The sequence below is a fragment of the Adiantum capillus-veneris genome, chromosome 8 (assembly GCF_014529385.1).
Source record: "Adiantum capillus-veneris isolate H3 chromosome 8, ASM1452938v2, whole genome shotgun sequence".
Taxonomy (NCBI): Eukaryota; Viridiplantae; Streptophyta; class Polypodiopsida; order Polypodiales; family Pteridaceae; genus Adiantum; species Adiantum capillus-veneris.
In genome coordinates, this window is record NC_140938.1 from 139,874,621 (window position 1) to 139,894,268 (window position 19,648).

The 19,648-nt window shown below is 40.8% G+C and overlaps 1 pseudogene; it reads right to left on the reverse strand.

Annotated features, from left to right (window-relative positions):
* Positions 1–1,982: 1,982 nt before the first annotated feature.
* LOC147453060 (uncharacterized) lies at positions 1,983–10,381 on the reverse strand (annotated as a pseudogene).
* Positions 10,382–19,648: the final 9,267 nt, after the last annotated feature.

The following is a 19,648-nucleotide window of genomic DNA, read 5'->3' on the forward strand; positions in this document are numbered from 1 at the left end:
TTTTGAGCTGTAGCAATCAGTTTGTTTTAATTTTTTGTCCAAACTTCCTTTTTAAAATATAAAAATGTTTTTGTTTATCCCTTTGAATGACTACATGTCCTTACGTTTTAAATAAACTGGTTCTATAAAGGTGGCAATTTAATGGTTTTGTACTGGTATCATACAAGTTGGAGATTATAGTATAAGTACAATAATAGTACAAACATGATGGCAGAATCCCTTTCTCTGACTCTGCCTTTAGCTATAAACTGAACTGTGTTTGAAACCAGTCACTTCTCAGTATCATACCGGTATCATACAATTCCCTCTCCCTCCCTCTCTCTCTCTCTCTCTCTGTCTCTCTCTCTCTCTCTCTCTCTCTCTCTCTCTCTCTCTCTCTCTCTCTCTCTCTCTCTCTCTCTCTCTCTCTCTCTTTGTCACTTCTCAGTCACTTCTTAGTATCATACCAGTCACTTCTCAGTATCATACCGGTATCATACCAGTCACTTCTCAGTATCATACTGGTATCATACGAGTCCCTCCCTCTCTCTCTCTCTCTCTCTCTCTCTCTCTCTCTCTCTCTCTCTCTCTCTCTCTCTCTCTCTCTCTCTCTCTCTCTCTCTCTCTCTCTCTCTCTTTGTCACTTCTCAATATCATACCGGTCACATCTCAGTATCATACCAGTATCATATCAGTCACTTCTCAGTATCATACTGGTATCAGACTCTCTCTCTCTCTCTCTCTCTCTCTCTCTCTCTCTCTCTCTCTCTCTCTCTCTCTCTCTCTCTCTCTCTCTCTCTCTCTCTCTCTCTCTCTCTCTGTCCCTCTCCCTCTCTCCTTTTATTTGCAAGATACTTCAAATATAGAATACAACGTATTTCCGTGCAACTTGCTTGTAAATGTATTATGCATGAATTATGTTACATTGATTGACAAGAAGGCTGAGTAATTCTCCATTTACATCCATCGACAAAAGTCGCCCACTTCACAGACTTTATGAAGCTTTTGTTTTATAAAGAAAATCTATTCCTTTCTTCTGGAAAAAGTCAATCCGCCATTTCCAATAAAAATGACGCACATAGGTGTCGTCAGGTTGTCCGTCTTCACAAATTACAGTCCTCATTGTATAATCAATTCTGTCTTTAGAGATCAACCAGTGTGCCAGCCAGTTTATGACAGTAGTTGATAGAAAACAGGCGCGCACTTCTATAGACTGCTTTTCTAGCTTGGGAAAAACAAGAAATGACCCCAATGAATTAAACATTAGCTTATATCCAGAATCATCAAAGATAAGTGTGTCAGGTGGTAGGTCAGGAAAATTTTCGAGATTCTTGTGGAACACTGGTTTATTTGTCTTGCCCATTTTAAAAGGGGCCCTTGTGCACTGCGCCTGACTTACCACTCTATTGAATCTTTTGTGGTGGTCTAAGAACAATATCGCTAGCGTGAGTTTGAGCTTCTCAAACTGGCAGCAGCTCCATATCCACACTTCGAACCATCTGAAACAAAAATTCAAAAACACTTTTGCATCGGGCCTTACCCAAAACTGTGTATCCCCTTCAACAACATACTGCATTTCTAGCGAGTAGGGCAATTCTTCACCATATTTTTCATCAAATTTCTTGAGCAGTAAGCCATTAAGGTCCAAAATGAGAACCCTACGCTGGACGCTCAATGGAGGTGGTGGCCTTGGCCATATCAGTGGGATTATTTTACACAGTCTATACCATAGAGGAAACACAAGCACTGGAGGAGACAACACCCAATTCCATACTTCACGAATGTCAGCCCTGCCATTCTGCTTGTCAGCCCTAAACCTATCTGCAAGGCGCCATTCTTCAACTGAAAACATATCTGCAGATGCAAAATTACACAAGACTCAAATTTAAATATGCAATTAGGACATATCTACAGATTGAAATCATACAATAAAAATACACAATGTTCAAAAATTAGGCACAAGATGAAAGAGACGTCGAATGGGAAAGAAAGTTATATTAATTTTAGAAGTGGTTACATAAAAAGAAACATAGGGGGGGGCAAACTATAGTCTTTTGCAGGCTCTGGGTTTAGGGTCAGAACTTGTGCCGATATTCTGCATCTCCTTAGTGTCTTCTATGTCCATCTCCTGTTCTGGTTGCCCCTGGGTCTCTTCATCTTCCTTGCTTTTTTGCTCCATTTTAGGCTTCTCATCTGCAGTCTTCTCGATTATTATTTTTTTGCCTTTCTCATATGCTGAGTAAGGGTCTCCTCGGGACTTCCCTCCAGCCTGACATCTACATGACCATCAGCTTTAGAAAGCTGTGCAACAAAAGATCACTTATTAGAGCCTTAATCAATGAAAAAACTTACTCTTGCCACGTTGGCCTCGTTTTCTCGGGGTCTTTGATCTTGTCACCCACACGCCAGTGTCTAGCAAAACATCGTCTTCGTCATTCTAGATTTTCCCTTCAGCACCAGTCGTACTCTGCTCCTTTACCTCAAAGTTTTGTTCTTCTTCTATTGTTTCCAAAACAGGTTTCTGAACATTACCAGGGACACTTTCATCAAGCAAAACCTCCACAGGTCTCTTGTATGTAGGCGTCACTGCATCGTTCCCTGTGTCTTTACCGACAGTAGTTCTTAAGCAGCTTGACTCTGAAAAAACATCAGAGAAGACAAAAATCAACCACCTGATTAAAACAATGGTGTGTTTCTTATCCGTTGAAACAATTTTCTCACCTGTTATTGGGCATGGTTCAACTGGATTCTTCTTTAGAAGGGATTAGTCTTCTGTAAAAATAACTCTGGGGCAATCCTTAAGCAGGCACTTTCCTTTCTCAACCAAGTGAGCATAGCAGAATGCATGGTATGCATGTGAACAAGGCAATAGAACAACATGGCTTGAGCGATTGTGATCATGAATTTTTACACCACAAGCATTGCACACATCAATGAGAACAACACTATGTCCAATAGCTGAAACTTGTGCAGGCAAGACTATGGTTTCAGGTAGCATTGGTTGACTAATCATGTCTGTCAAAAACGTGACACAAAGACCAAAGGTTTCCTCACGCTCCAAGCATTTGGATAATTCTTCCTATAGGCAAGAGACCTCTGTTATCAGACAATGTCAAACAAGTATAAAATTGGTATGAATGCTTGAAGATCGGTATAATAATGTTATCATACTGGTATGATTACATCCTACCGGTATGATGTTATCCCACCGGTATGATGTTATTATATTGGATAGTATAACATCATACCGGTAGGATAACATTATATCGGAAGGATAACATCAAACCGGTTGGATTTTATCATACCGTTAGGGTGTAATCATACCGGTCGGATCTAACCATACCGGTCGGATGTAACTATACCAGTAGGATATAATCATACCATAGGATATAACCATACCGGTAAGATATAACCATAGCGGTAAGATGTAATCATACCGGTAGGATATAATCACACTGGTAGGATGTAATCATACCGGTATGATAACATCCTACCGGTATTATGATCTACCCTTACCGAATTGATGTTATTGTCATACTATTATGTTTTTTTATTATTCGGTTTTGTGTTACCACATTCTACCCATCCCAGTATGATAGAGCCATAATACCAGTATTGTAAAACTTATAATACCATTTTCACTATTAGAGTTTCAGTACAATATGGTTATTATAATCATATCGTTACTTTAGTGTTAAACTACTGTTTTGTTTTGTTACTATATCGGTATTATTTTGTTGTTATACCTGTATTATGTTGCTTTCATATGGTTATTGTGATCATTGATAGAACTTATAGTAGCATGTTCACCAAAAGAATACCAATACCAGTATTGCAACCGTTACTTTGCAGGTATGTTACCATTATTTATAGTAATCAATCTACTTTATAGGTATTATTGTGTAATCATTCCACAACAGTATATAGACTATAGTATATTGTACATCCAAACCAGTACTTTGCAGGTATTATACTACAATCAGATGGAGTTAAAAGCATACCTATGCTTGTTGTAGGGTGGCTTTTGCTTGGTCAAATTTTTCTTGGAGGCTGTCAAGCAAGCCTGTTGGTACATTGGCATCGTCAAGGAAGTGCATTCGGATGGTATCAAGGGCACCCTTGCAACGGTGCACATCAGCAATAGATTTGACCTCAGAATCCTTAGCCTTCTAACACTCGGCTGATACATTGTCATGAGATTTTCTAACCTCAACAAGTAGTTCTTGCAAGGAAGTGGATACTTCAACAAGAAAAGCAGACTGAGTTGTCGCAAAAAGGCCCACTTCCGGCTGGTGTACTTCCGGATGGGGTATTTACTAACAAGATGGCATAACCATTTCAAAGACATGTACTCAAACACTACCAACCTTGGTAGAAATAATGTGTATATGAATTAAGTTTAGATCAATATTGACTTTTGCCTATACTATTGTCTGATCAAGTCTTGTCTTAAAGTAGATTGAAGTTACTGTATCAAATAAAGTTTCACTTAATCTATATTACACAGAGTGTGGTGTACACATCTCTTCAAGAGAAAAAGATACATCTCAAGCAAGCTAAACTTCCCTCTTTCAAGGGGGAAGGAACTCAAGTTGAGCGCGATGCATAAGTGTGGTTTGAGAGATGGAGGATTACTTTGCTGCTCTACGGGTACTACTCCCAATAACCAAGCAATGTTGGCTATATTTCGTCTCATGGGGGATGCCAAGCTTTGGTGGAAACATCGCTACAAAGATAATTGTAGATGGCTGAGATAGTTTCACTATGTGGGAACCGGCTCCTGTGAGACAGGCAGTGGATCAGTCAGTAATTACTACGGTAATTACCATGGTAAACCCAAGGCATATAAATAGGAACCATTACATTGTAATTGGGTTGGCAATTATTGGTAGTTTTTGTTGGCAGTTACGAGGTCATTTGTCGGTTGTACTCTGTTCATCTTTTAGTTCATAAGCCACATCATCTTCATTGTAATCCTTCATCTGTATTCCAATTACAGTAGTGCAGTATATTCTAGTTATACCTACTCTGTACTGAGTTACTATGAATCTGAATCTGAGTTTGAATATCATTCTCAGTACTTAGTCTGGTTCTTATTCCAGTAGATGTATTCCAGTTCAGTTTCTGGTCCTTTGTCCAGACTACTGTCTGAACTAATACATCACCAATAGCTCTAAGCTTCTTACACTGGAATTAGCTATCTCAAGAGATCAGCTCCAATTCCATTTTGGCAATCACGGTGGCTAGAGCTGAAGCTCGTTGACTGGAACACTCTTCTCCCAGTTGGAAGTTCTCAGCTATAGCAATGGCACCCAAAACCAGTCGTGGCCAGAAACCAACCATCCGTGTTGATCCTATTCCTGAGGAGTCGGGAAGAGAATTTGACCCTAAGCATGAGAGGGTGACTGATAGTGAGGCCCATGAGGAGCACAGTTAGGCTAATGAGACGCAGGACTCACAGCATTCCAGTCACTCTAGACACAGACGAGCAGAAAGGGAAGCACGTAAGGCCAAAAGTTCTCGGTCCAGGTAGGGGGATGAGGGTACCAAAGGTAGTAAAGGCAGTCACCACACTTCCAGTAGACAGGCCAAAGAGGACACTGGCACAGAGACAAAAACAGATATTGATTGGGATGCAGATACTGACAACTGTAAGAAGACTCAAAGCGGCGTTCCGACTCTAAGAAGAGAAGCGGTACGACCAACGGTAATCAGCATGATTACACATCCTCACTGAAAATCTCTTTTTCGGTATTCAAAGGGGGCAAGAAGGATGATCCGGATCTTCGCATCCAGGCTTTTGAGCAATATGCAGAGCTGAAGAATATTGATGAGGATGACGAGGTGAATACTTTCCGCAAACCTTGAAGGAGGCAGCGAGAAAGTTGTACTACCATTACCCCACTTGTCAGCTTAGATCCTATAATAAACTACTTAAAGCCTTCATACTGGAGTATTCCAACAACAGAGGGGATGAAGATATTCTTTGTGAACTGGATAAGATCAAGCAGAGGAATCTGTCAGTCCAAAGCTACGTGGAGAAAATCAAGAAGTTGATAAGGCAGTTACAGGAACCGCCGTCAGAAAAGCGACTACGTGTATGGTTCCTGAATGGCTTTCATAGCAAGAAGCTTAGAGAGTAGGAGGTACCAGCACCAACAAAGAAATTCAATGATCTGGTACAGCGAGCACTGAAGCTGGAACAACAGGCTAAGAACGAAAAGAGCCATAAGAAGAGAAGATCCAGTAACAGTAGTTCTTCTACTGAGAACTCTGATTCCAACGAAGTTTCTAGCAGTTCTGAGAGTAGCTCCAACGAGAGGTCCAAGGATAAGTCAAAAAGGGGTCCTGGACTAAGAAGATTGAAGAGATTGGCTAGGCAGATTGCTGAGATTAGCCAGACCAGACAACCAGTGATGGAGCCTTGGTGTTCAAAATGCAAATCCAAGGGCCATGTTTCCAACGAGTGCCCACAGAGTACTTATTGTAAAGCCTTTGGCCATTTATGGAATAATTGTGGCATTAGGATTCATCATTTCAAGAAGGGCAAAGACTTATTAGTAGTAGCATATACCGAACCAGTAAGAGTGGAAACCGCCAAAGCTTCTCAGGAGGAGAAACCAGGTACCAATGGTACTGGTCCAGGGCGTGGCAGATACCAAGCGGGTACTAGCCGAGACCGAGGGTGTGGTAACTTCCAAAGTCGGAGTTTGAATTGCTATACTTGTGGAAAGTATGGGCATTTTGCGGCTCAATGTCCACACACACCTGCACCTGCTGCTACTGAGGCAAAGGCACCAGAGCCAGTTCCAGTACGGGCAGTAACACGGAGCAAAGGAGTAGTAATTGAAGAAATTCCAGAGATTCCAGAAAAACCAGTCACTACTGAAAGCAACAAATGGGCTCAACAGAGAGAGATATGGAAGGCCAAGGGTAAAGAGAAGGTGGTTGATGAATGGAACCTAGGCTCTCAGGATAGTCCTAGGATGATCAAGGTTAATAAGCATCTCAATCCTACAACGAAGGAAAAGGCACACAGGATGTTCTAGAACTACAAAGACGTATTTGCCTAGGAACACACAGACCTGAAAGGGGTGGATCCCAAAGTATGCCAGTAGAGGATACAGTTGAAGCCAGATGCGCGGCCAGTAATACTGCAAAGATACCGAATGAACCGAACTATGCTAAGAAGGTCAAGGAGGATATTGACAATCTTCTCAAGGCTGGGTTCATCACAGAAGTGGCCAGTAGCGATTTACTATTTTCCATAGTAGTAGTTTCCAAGAAGAATGTGAAATTGAGAGTCTGTGTTGACTATAGGAAACTGAATGCCCAAACTATCAAAGATCCATTCCCATTGCCTTTTACTGACATGTTGCTTGATGAGATTGCAGGATACAAAATGTATAGTTTTATGGACGGTTATAGTGGCTACAACCAGTTACAGATCGCTCCTGAGGATAGAGAGAAGACCACTTTCATCACAGAGTGGGGATCTTTCATGTATCTGGTGATGCCCTTCCGCCTATACAATGCACCAACTACTTTTCAGCGGTGTATGATGGAAATGTTCAATGAGTTTCTTCATCGGTTCCTCGCCATCTTCATGGATGATTTTAATGTATATTTAGATGGGGAACAACACTTATTATTCCTGGAAATGGTTTTCAAGCGCTGTCAGGAGAAGCAGATTTGTCTGAATCCATTTAAATCTGTTTTCCTAGTCTGGAAGGGATAGCTACTGGGACATGTAGTATCGCGCAATGGAATAGAAATGGCCAACGATAAAATCCAGTGTGTTCAGCAAGCCAAAGCTCCCAAAAATGCATCTGAGTTAAGCTCTTTCCTGGGTTATATTAACTTCTACAGAAGGTTTGTGCATAAGTTTACCTCTCAAGCTGTACCATTATATGAGCTCGCAAAGAAGACTAGTAAGTTCAATTGGACTTCTGAGTGTGCAGAAAGCTTTCAGAACCTGAAAAAGGCCATTATCAGTAAATCAATCCTCAGGCAACCAAACTGGGATGTTATCTTCCATGTACATGTGGATGCTTCAGGACTGGCAATGGGGGCGATATTGGCTCAGCCAGATGGAAGGACTGATTATCCTATTTTTTGCCAGTCGTAGATTCAATCAGGCTGAACAAGGTTATACGACCACTGAATGAGAAGCCCTAGGAATGGTTTTCAATGCTACAAAGTTTAGGCATTACCTGCTAGGCAAACTATTTCATTTCTATGTGGATCATCAGGCTCTTTTGTTCTTGATTAATAAAGTCATTATTCAAGGCCGGCTAATATGGTGGATGATGTTCCTCATGGAGTTTGAATTCCGGATTTTTCATAAGCCTGGCAAGAATCACTATGGCGTTGATTTTCTATCTAAGAGTATAGAGGGTTATTCAGAAGCATCTTTGAGGGACGAACCAATGGATGCTGAATTATTTTAGTTTGAACCAAGTGAATCAGTTGACCCTGAATGGTATGACGTTTATCAGTTTCTTTCTTAGGGTGCTTTCCCAGATGACTGAAGCAGAAACAGAAGAAGGCTTTGGTCATCAAGAGCTTGAAGTTTACCATCATCCGGGGTTCACTCTATCGATTAGGTGTTGATGGTATTCTTCGGCGTTGTGTGCCTATGGAAGGGAGAATGCAAGTCATCTTAGAGGCACATAATGGCAAATCAGGTGGACATTTTTCCAATGAGGTTACCTACAAGAAGATTCTGCAAGCTGGTTTATGGTGGCAAACATTGATAGCTGATGTTAGAAGTTTTTGCAAAACTTGAAACATATGCCAAAGAATGGGTAGACCTACAGCTGTGCAGACATGACTCCTTTAACGTCAGTACAACCACTGGGTGTTTTCATGAAATGGAGCTTGGATTTTATGCGACCTTTCAAGAAGGTTACCCCCAGGAAGATTAAGTATATAGTGATGGCTACTTGCTATGTCACTAAGTGGGTAGAAGCTAAGGCTCTTCCTGACAACACAGCCACGTCTACTGCAAGATTTCTATTTGAGAATATTTGTCTGTCTCTATGGATGCCCTGTGGAGATTTTGTCGGACCAAGGGACACATTTTATCAATGACACCATAGAGATTCTAATGGATATGCTTTCAGTCAAGCATCGGAAATTTACCCCTTATTATCCCAGATGCAATGGGCAGGCTGAAAGTAGTAACAAAACAATTAGGTTGTGCAGAAGAAGCCAGACCAGTGGGATTTGAAGCTCCAGATTGCTTTATGGGCGTATAGGACAACTTACAAGGTCACTACAGGATTGACACCATTTAGAATGGTGTATGGCACTGAAGCTGTTGTTCCTATGGAGTTTGTTATCCCAAGTCTTAGAATGGCTGTGGAATATGGGTTAGACTTCAACCACAATCTGAAAAAGCACCTGGATGAGCTTACCCAGTTAGACGAACTCAGGCGACGGGCTATGTTGGAACAAGAGATTGTTCAGCAATGAAGGAAGCACTGGCATGATCGTAGAATTAAGGTCCGAGAGTTTCAAAAAGGAGATCTAGTACTCCTCTATCAGTCCAGATTGGGTCCTAAGAAGCCAAACCTAAAGATTGCCTGGGTAGGACCATTTGAAGTAAACTGGGTTTTCTCCAATGGCACAATAAGATTGAAAGACTTATCTGGATTACTGCTAACAAGGGTATATAATGGCGCGAAGATCAAGTTCTACTATTCCGAAGCTAGAGAGCCTGGACAGGAACAGGGTACTAGGGACCTGGGAACTGAAGATCAAGAGATACCAGAATCAGATATTTTTGGGCTTTTTCATGTGCAGCCAGTTCTAGTTTCAGAACCAATGCCAGTAGAACCAAGCCATACGGGTACCAGGACCAGTACCAGTGCGATCAAGCCAAATTGGTACCTAGCCCAATATCAGTGGGAACACAGTTATCAATTTTTAAGCGCCCAATGGTCAGATGGCACTCCAGTAGTAATCATTTCAAGGATGGATAGAAGTCTTGTCCAATGCATGTCTGCCACGACAGTTGCAATGCACAAAAGTCTAGGAACGGTAAGTGGTGGAGCTTTTATGGCGCGAACGCGTATAACAGTAAGGAGAGTCGGCATTTTTCCTCACAAATCTCTTGCGCGACGATTCCCTCCTATTGTCCATTTGCCATCGCCAAGCTCTGAGGTATCTTCGCTACAGTCGCGCAGACTTCATCTTCTGAGGAGACAGTGGACTATCGTCTAGCTTTGCCAACAACACCTGGGTACGGCTTTGGAGAATCAAGTAAGTCTTCCTCTTCCTCACCTGTTTCGTCATCTTCACAGTGTATGGGTAGGAGGAGACGCTCAGAAAAGATCCAGGACTCTCTCAATGAAACCCAAGCTATTGTCAATGCTGCTAAGGCAAGCCTTCCCCTCATCCCTTACAACAAGATTCAGTGTTATGTGTTCACTGACCAAGCCATGCTCTGTTGCAACTTTGGGATTTATGTGTGGTTTTGCAAGCCACAAGAATTTATTTTGACACAGCCATCATCAAGCAGGTTCTAGACTCTTTCAATGCTGAAGATGGCAGTGCTATGATATATGGCAATAAGGTGTCTGTCACACCAGACAACATAGCTTTTGCAGTTCGTATGCCAAATGAGCCCAAACCGTGTGTGGCAACTCCAAAGCAGATCAGCACAGTCTTGAAGGAGGATGATGCTGCCAAGCGGAAAAGAAAAGCCACTGGTCAAGGAATTCCAGTGGCCGGACTGGAAGCTCCCACTGCTTATAGGTTTGTAGCTGAAGATGTCAGTCTAAAGAATAATCCGACATATGTGTCACAGAAGCTTTTCGCTATGCTGCTAGCAAAGACATTGGATTCAAAAGTTTCTATCAACCTCTATCAGATCTTGTCACATAATGTGCTTCAGCAAACTACCAAACTGAAATCCCAAAGTGTATTCAAGGCCTGGTATGTTTGGCAATTTTTGTATTGGGCAACTGCTCCAGATGCCCATGACCAGGTAAGAATGGCTTGGAGTGAGAAGCCATTTCCAATGTCAAAAAATATCAATTTGTCTTCGGATGAAGAAGCAACCGACAGTCAGACCACTCCAACTGGACTGAAAAGGAAGACTAGCCAAGATGAATCTGGCAGCTCAAAGAAACCGAGGACGACACTGACGAAGAGCACTGTTTTTCTGACGTAGATGGAGAGTCAAGTCAAAACAGTGACTACTAAAAAGACTCTAGTTAGCCAGGCTGACAAACAAACTGCTCAGACCACTGAAGTCAACCAGTCAGTAGGACAGATTACAGTCACTACCAGTACTGGCAAAGATCAGGCAAAAGCGACTAGTTCTGAAAAGTTAGCATGACAGTTGGATAAGGGCAAAGGTCCATCATCTCCAACCCTACTGGGCGGCGTCTCCATCCCAAATAATGAAGAATCTCTGCACTTGATGAAGAAGGATAGGTTACAGCAGTTGCAGACCTATCCACTTAAAGGGCGTCTCTTTCTACAAAAATCTGATTATGCTACTTTACCCTATATGGCTCCTATTACAGTGTATGAGCCAACTGATTCTGACCCAGCAATAGTCAATGATGGATGTTCAGTCCTCATGGAGCACTATTGTTAAATGTATGGGACAAATGCTGGACGATGCAGGGTCAGAAGATGAACTGAATAAGGTTAGAGCTAAATTGAAGGAGGCTGAGGACCAGATTGAGAAGCTGAAGGAAGCAAGAGAAAACCAAAATTTACACCACAAGCTTCTGGAATCTCATTCAGAGAGATCCATTAAACTACTGGAAAGTAAGCTAGCTAAGGTGGAGTCTGCTATGCAGATTATGAAAGAAGAAAAGGATGAAGCGCAGAGAGCTACGGATCGGTTTAAAACGATGCTGAGAATGAAGAGAGTTGACTTCAACTCCTTGATGCTTCATCATAAAGCTATGAAGACTACCCTCACTAAAAGATATATTTATAATAACTTGGCTGAAATTTTAAATCCATCCAACAATGCTGTTTTTGATCTGGATAACTTGAAGTCTCTTATGGAGACCATGTAGAGTGACTTGCAGGACAAAGTTGCTGAATATAATAATGCTCTGGCAAATCAAGCCATCCTAGATTATATTGAACAGCAGACTTCCCTTGAAGAAGAAGAAGAAGAAGATAAGGAAGAAGAAGCAGATAAGGAGGAGGATGACCACGACGAAGGGCATACTAATGATGATGATGATGATGCCTCTCCTCCATCTCCACCTCCAGGACCTGGTACTGGTGGCACAGGGCCAACTGGAGGAAATCAGTCACAGTCAGACCAGCCAGACCAGTATGGAGGGCAGAAGTCAGGCAATCAATAGTTAGAAGAACGACCTAGTAACACTGGGAATCCACCAGCAAACCAGTCCCAACATAGTAGGGAGGATAAAGGGAAAAGTAAAGTTATGGTTGAGGGACCATCAGCTGATGAGCAGCATTCATTATAGCTTATAACACTAAACAGGAGATTGAGACATCAGTAGGCTCCCAGAACCATGCAATATCTGGAGGATGATGATCTCCTATATTATCTGGAACGCTTTCAACGACTGTATGTCGGAGCCAAGAAAATGGTTGAGCACTGGAAATCAATTGCTTTTCATGATCAAGAGACCTGTCATTTACCTGCGCATCCCAGCACAGTCCAGCTGTTGGAAAGGGTGCCTGAATGGATATATAATCACTGCTGAAGAGAGAGTGATCAATCCACACTGGCAACACTGGCAACAACAGTCTATCGCATATTGTCGATCTCTGGCTATAGAATTAGAACTTCTGCTGGGAAAGAATCCAACATACAAATGTATGAAGAATGTCAGAAATCGTTGAAAGAAGTTTTGGTGCAGATGCAAATTGCTAGAGGAGTTTTGGATCAAAGGGTGCGGGCCATTCTTGAAGATCAGACGACCACCAGCAAAGGACCTCAGACTAGAATGTCAGTTAGAGAACAGATAACTGCTCTCCAGAAACTGTTTCAACTGGTGAGAGTAACCAGAAAAATAATGCAGCAAGAGACCCAGGCTGTTCTCAACTTCTTAGAATTTGTGTCTGATTTCCTAGTCCTCTTGTATGCTTTACCAGCAAGAGATATAGGATTGCCAAGATTTTGTCGAGCACTTTACCCTCAACATCCAGAACTAGTAGATCGCTTACATATTTCAAGATTATTGATGACCTCCAGGATTGGTATGAGCGATCGATTGTGGAATGGAAAACTTGGCAAACACTGTTCAATGATGCTCTCCAACTAAATGATATTCAGGAGCTGAAACAGGAGGTGCAGAGGATCAGACTGTGTATGGGTCAGTGGAAGATTCAGATTAGAGGCCTCACCAAGATCACCAATCAATTGCTGCAACTTACTGTTGAGTCCTCTAAACTGCCTGAAAAGGATATTGCGGCTAAACCAGGCCTAGGACCACAGTATAGAGAGATGGTGGAGATTCTTTTTGAAGCTCGGGTCAAAACCAATCAGCCTCTCCTAGAAGGATGGATCCATACAACTTCGCATTGTCACAAACTGGCCAAAACTAGGATCACCAAAGGCAGACACACGCTCTATGATCTTGACACCAAAACCTATCATTCTCTTACGCCTTATAAAGTGGATATGACCATGGAAAGGTGGGATCAGCTTGAGCAGGAGGCCATTTACTTACTCATTCAGAAGGAGAATGCTGGCACTGGGACTTCTCAGACGCCATCCAGGCCAAAGGGTAAACGAAAGCTGTTTCCATCTCCGAATTCAGTCGAGGGCTTTTCCTTCTCAGCTAGAAGGTTGATATCAGTCTGTGTAGATAATGAGAGCTCTACACTGGCCTTTTCAGCTGGCTCTCTATCATTGGTCAAGTCCGATCTCCAGAATTAGAATCAGACAGTGGAATTTTTCTCTTCAAACTAGAATCAAACGGGGGGATTTTCTTTTCAGAAATTTTGGAATCTTGCCAAGATTCAAGAAAGGAGGGAAGGATGTAGATGGCTGAGATAGTTTCACTATGTGGGAACCGGCTCCTATGAGACGGGCAATGGATCTGTCAGTAATTACTATGGTAATTATCATGGTAAACCCAAGGCATATAAATAGGACCCATTACATTATAATCCGGTTGGCAATTATTGGTAGTTGTTGTCGACAGTTACGGGGTCATTTGTCGGCTGTACTCTGTTCATCTTTTGGTTCATAAGCCACATCATCTTCATTGTAATCCTTCATTTGTAAATTCAATTACAGCAGTGCAATATATTCCAGTTACACCTACTCAATTACTCTGAATCTGAATATCATTCTCAGTACTTAGTCTGGTTCTTATTCCAGTAGATGTATTCTAGTTCAGTTTCTGTTTCTTTGTCCAGACTACTGTCTGAACTAATACATCATCGATAGCTGTAAGCTTCTAACATTGGAATTAGCTATCTCAAGAGATTAACTCCAATTCTAATAACCAAGTAGCTCAAAACACTCAAACTTGGAAAGACATTAAGTCTGTTGTTAAAGGACCTTATCTTCCACCTGCACACGAGTCCCTTAAGATGAATGAATTCTTCAACTTACCTCAGTTTCATCTTATAGTGGAAGAATACTACTCCAAATTTGTAACTCTTATGTGCTATGTTCCACCAATGATCTCGCAGATCAATAAGTAGCTCGTTTTTGCCATGGGCTAAATGCTCCCTTAAATATTTGTCTAGAAGCCATGAGGCATATAGATTTACAAGATGCTGTTTTAAGAGCTAAACCCTTAGCTAAAGAGATGTCAAACTATCAAAGGGGACGAAATGGAGATATAAGGAATGCTACAAGGAGAGGACTACTTATGATGTGGAACCAAAGGCTAGTTCACCTAGTTCACCAAACTCATCCGATAGTTGCAGCTACAGCAAGCGGTAGCCAAACTAAACAAAGTAGAAATATCTTCTTCAACCCTGAATCAATGTGGCTAGAAGAATTTTTAGATGTTTTTCCCGCAAAACTTTCTTAACTACCACCACCTACGGAGGTAGACCATGAAATCAAAAAATTTCGAAGTAGTGAACCAGTCTCAAGAGCAGCGTAGAAGATGTCACTTCCAGAGGCTATAGAGCTCAAGGATCAGCTCAAGCATTTGATTGTGCAAGGGTTTATCCAACCTAGTACGTCTCCATGGGGTGCACCTATTCTTTTCCAAAAGAAAAAGGATGGCTCATTTGACTTTCATAGATTATGGGGGCTTAGGTACCATCAAGAATAAATATCCAATTCCTCGTATTGACAAGATGTTGGAAGACTAGATGGAGCCAAAATGCTCACAAAGATCGCTCTTTGATCTGGCTATCATCATTTCAGAATCCAAGAGGCTGATATCTCCAAAACAGCTTTCAACACTTGCTATGGTCATTGTGAATCCACAGTGATGGCTTTTGGACTTACAAATGCTCCTGCAACTTTCAATCGTCTGATGCACGATATCTTTAGAGAATTCTTGGATGATTTTGTCCCTGACAATATCTTAATTTAGTCCCGATTAGAGGAAGAGCATGAAGGACATGTTAGGAAAGTGTTAGATCTTTTATGCCAAAATAAGATGTATGCAAAGAAACATAAATGTACCCTCTTCACCGTAAGGTGTGTTACATAGGGTTTATCATTTCACCTAAAGGAGTCTCTGTTGACCCTGATAAAGTCAAGGATATTGTGGAATGGCCTTGGCCCACTTCACAAAACGAAGTCAGAGGGTTCTTAGGTATCACAGGGTGGTACATGATCTTTGTAAAGGACTATGCTCTTAAAGCTGCACCACTAAACTGACTTGCTAAAGAAAGGAGCTACGATACTTTTGGAAGGACAACATGAAGCTTGCTTCAAACAACTTAAGGAGTATCTTGCTTCAGAACCTCTTCTAAAACTTCTAGACTTCACCCAAGAATTTGAAGTGATCACAGATGCTAGTAAACTTGCATTAGGAAGAGTTCTTACTCAAGAAGGAAGGCATGTAGCTTACACTTCTCACAAGCTTAGGATTCATGAAGTGAATTATGCTACACATGATTTAGAATTGCTAGCAGTTATTCACACTCTCAAGCTATGGAGACATTATCTATTGGGACGCAAATTCCAATTAGTAATAGATCACAAGGGCCTTAAGTGGATTTTTACCTACCCTAACCTTAGCATGAGAGAGAGGAGATGGATGGAGCTCATGCAAAAATATGATTTTGATATTAAATTCAGACCAAGTAAAGATAACATTGTTGTGGTAGATGCCCTAAGCCGTAAAGTTTTTTTGGGGGCAATTTCCATGGCTAACTACCCTATTTTAGACAAGGTCTCGCATGCTGATGTCAGAGATGCAGATTACCAGATGCTTGCTAGTATCCTACGTGAAGAGAGGGTATCATCAAATCAGCGTAAACCTCTACATTACTCCTTAGAAGATGGGAAAGTTTACTATAAGAATCGACTATGCATACCTAAGGATTCTACCCTAAGGAATGCTATATTATATGAAGCACATGATGGCTCAATTTCAGGACATCCAGGTTATGCCAAAACCCTCAATCCAATTTGCAGTAGCTACTATTGGCAAGGTATGAAGGGCGATGTTCTTTGCTATGTCAAGTAGTGTTTGTCTTATCAAAGAATTAAGATGGAGAGACTAAAGATGCCAGGTAAACTACATCCTTTAGATATACCCCAAATGAAATGGGAATGTATTAGCATGGACTTTATCACTGGGTTTCCTTCTGTTCAAGCTAGCTATGATTCAATCATGGTCATAATCGACTTGCTTACTAAGGTGACTCACTTAATTCCAATCAAGACAACCTTTACAGCTTTAGATATTGCTAGTCTGTTTGTGAAGGAGGTTTTCAGAATTCATGGTTTACTCAAGAGGGTTGTCAGTGATCGTGATGTCAAGTTTACTTTAAAGTTTTGGGTATCATTGTTTCAAGCTATTGGAACTCAATTATGTTTTAGTACTGCTTATCATCCTCAAACTGATGGTTAAACTGAAAGAGTTAATCAAGTAATTGAAGACATCCTCAGAGAATCTCGGAGGTGGATTCAATACCTACCCTTAGTAGAGTATTCATACAATTCCTCTACTCATAGAAGTATTGGAATGAAAGCCTTTGATGCTCTTTACGGTCAAGAATGTTTATCACCTCTTAACTTTTCTGACCCCATTATAATGGCGGAAGCCTCAAAGAAAATGCTTGAAGAAATGGAAGCTCAAACCAAGACTATTTGAAGGGATATTTAAGCAGCTCAAGATTGACAAAAGAAAGTACGCAAACTTGATAAGATCTGATTGGATTTTCAAAGAAGGTGACAAATTTTTCTTACAAGTAAAGCTCAAAAAGAGTAATCTGTCTCTCGGAAGGTATAAGAAACTTAGCTATCGATATTTTGGACCTTACAAAATAATCATGGTTGTAAGTGATCAAGCTTATAAACTAAAACTAATTCCTTTCCATCTCAAAGTGCATGATGTATTTCATGTAAGTCTATTAAAACCTTATGTACATAACCCTGACCATGTCCTTGATGATGAGCAAATCATTTTACCTCCTCAAGATGTTTTATAGCTTCAACCTCATATTATCTTAGAAACTCGAGAAAGAAATCTTAAGAATAGATCTATCAAAGAACATCTTATCTTATGGAAGGATTTTCCCTGTAGAAGATGCTACTTAAGAAGATGAGACAACCCTTCTTAAGGATAATCCTTCAGTGTTCTTGAGAGGAGGACATCTCAAATTCTAAGTTGGGAAGATTGTAAAGTCTCTACTTTTGAATTTCACACACATTCTATTACGTATTTGAATTTTCCAGTCATCGCTCACTATTTAAGATATTCGAACCGTACGCTGAGAAAACCTAGAATTTAAAATTTGAGCTACAAAAGTATGACATGTTTAGCTATACGAAACACTAACTAACTTATTGCAAGACTTGTTTACTGATTGCAGAATTTCCCCTTACTATCGTAAAGTTATTCTAAGACTATAAAATTTAGATTAAGAATGTAAAGTAATTTATCATTAAAGAAATAAATAAAATAATTATAAAGTCAAAAGATACACATGGACGACACACATGAAAGCACATGGACTCACCTGGAGTCACATAAGAGGGGACAAAGTGGGACACACAGCCACATGGAAAGGAGAGGTTAGTTTTAACTAATCTTAATGAGGGGGGACTGTGTGGCCTTATCTCTGTATGATGGTGACAAATTGGTCAAGCTGAAGGGTACCACAAGGGGACCAAAAACGCGGGTATGAATTGTAAAAAATAAATAAAAAAGTTTAAATTTTGAAAAAAAAAATATTGAAAAAAATTGGACGTTTTCCTTTTCTGCTATAAATAGAGCAATCATACTCGCACTTTGGGTATAGAGATTGCCTCTATAATGCTCACAAAATGCTACCACTACTCTTAGAGAGAAGGCGTGTGACGAGACACGGGAACACAACAAACTGAATGATAGAAATTGCAAGTACACAAAGTAGACAGAGGAAATCAGAGATTTGTATTGATGTAAATTCACGGGTACAAGAAGAGCGTAGCTCGTGTCAAACCTCCCGATCACCCTTGAGCTATCTCACTCTCAATCTTGTACAGAGTTCTCAATCTGAATCGTACTCTCACTCTCACTCTCATTCACAACCACAATCTCAAGGCGCCATCACAATAGAATAGCCTCCTTCTGAGTATGGGGTTGTCTTCTTCACGAAAAAGTGGCTATTTTCGATCTCTCTTCAGTCTTTAGCAAACTGGCCCACGTCCTGCACACAAACGCATAAGAACCGCAAAAACACATCCCACACATGCGAGTTATCAAATTTAGAAATGTTTTTTTTTTTAAATTTACAATTCTCAGACATTTTCAATGGGTCGTAACTCCCAAACGGTTCTATTTACAGGCAGTTCAACTCCAGAGAAGAGATGTCATATAAGCTCAAACAAAAGCTTAATCAAAGATGGAAGCTCAATTGGAGCAAGAAGCAATGACAATATAGATTCAAGTGTATTTGGGCATTCCCACAAGAAATCAAAGTTAGCTTTTTGATGTGGCTGTCTTACATAGGGCTTTGTGGGTTGGTGCTACAAATAAAGGTTTCTCAAGGTTCAAGGCAAATGTCCAAGATATAGGAGAAGTGAAGAGACTTTGGAGAATCTCTTTCTCTTTTGCCCATGTAACCCAAATAGCCTAAAATTCATTCAAAGTAGAACTGAGTCTTTGCTCCCCGTACCTCTCAATGCCAACAACTTTGTTCTAGGTTTGGTCAAGAATCTGCACATAGCCGTATGGAATTGTTGGAGGGCTACCTACATATGGAACATTTGGTTGTATAGGAATGAATCATTCTTTCAAGGTAAATTGATTGAACCCTATTACACTCTCGAAGGGAAAATTCATAGAGCTAACAAGAATGCTTTGGCTTGTATGAAAGATGCCATACTAGGTCCATTTTAATTTCTTGTGTCTTCAAAAAGTTTATTAGATGACTAGAGAGGTCTATCACCGTGTTTAAGTTGTACCCAGTCCACAGACTACTCATGATTAACTTCCCCCACTAACCGTTGCTAGCATTTCCCTTTGAGGGCAACACAACCCCCACTGTTGGGTCTTGTATCTCTTTTTTTGTTCTATTTTAATTCAAT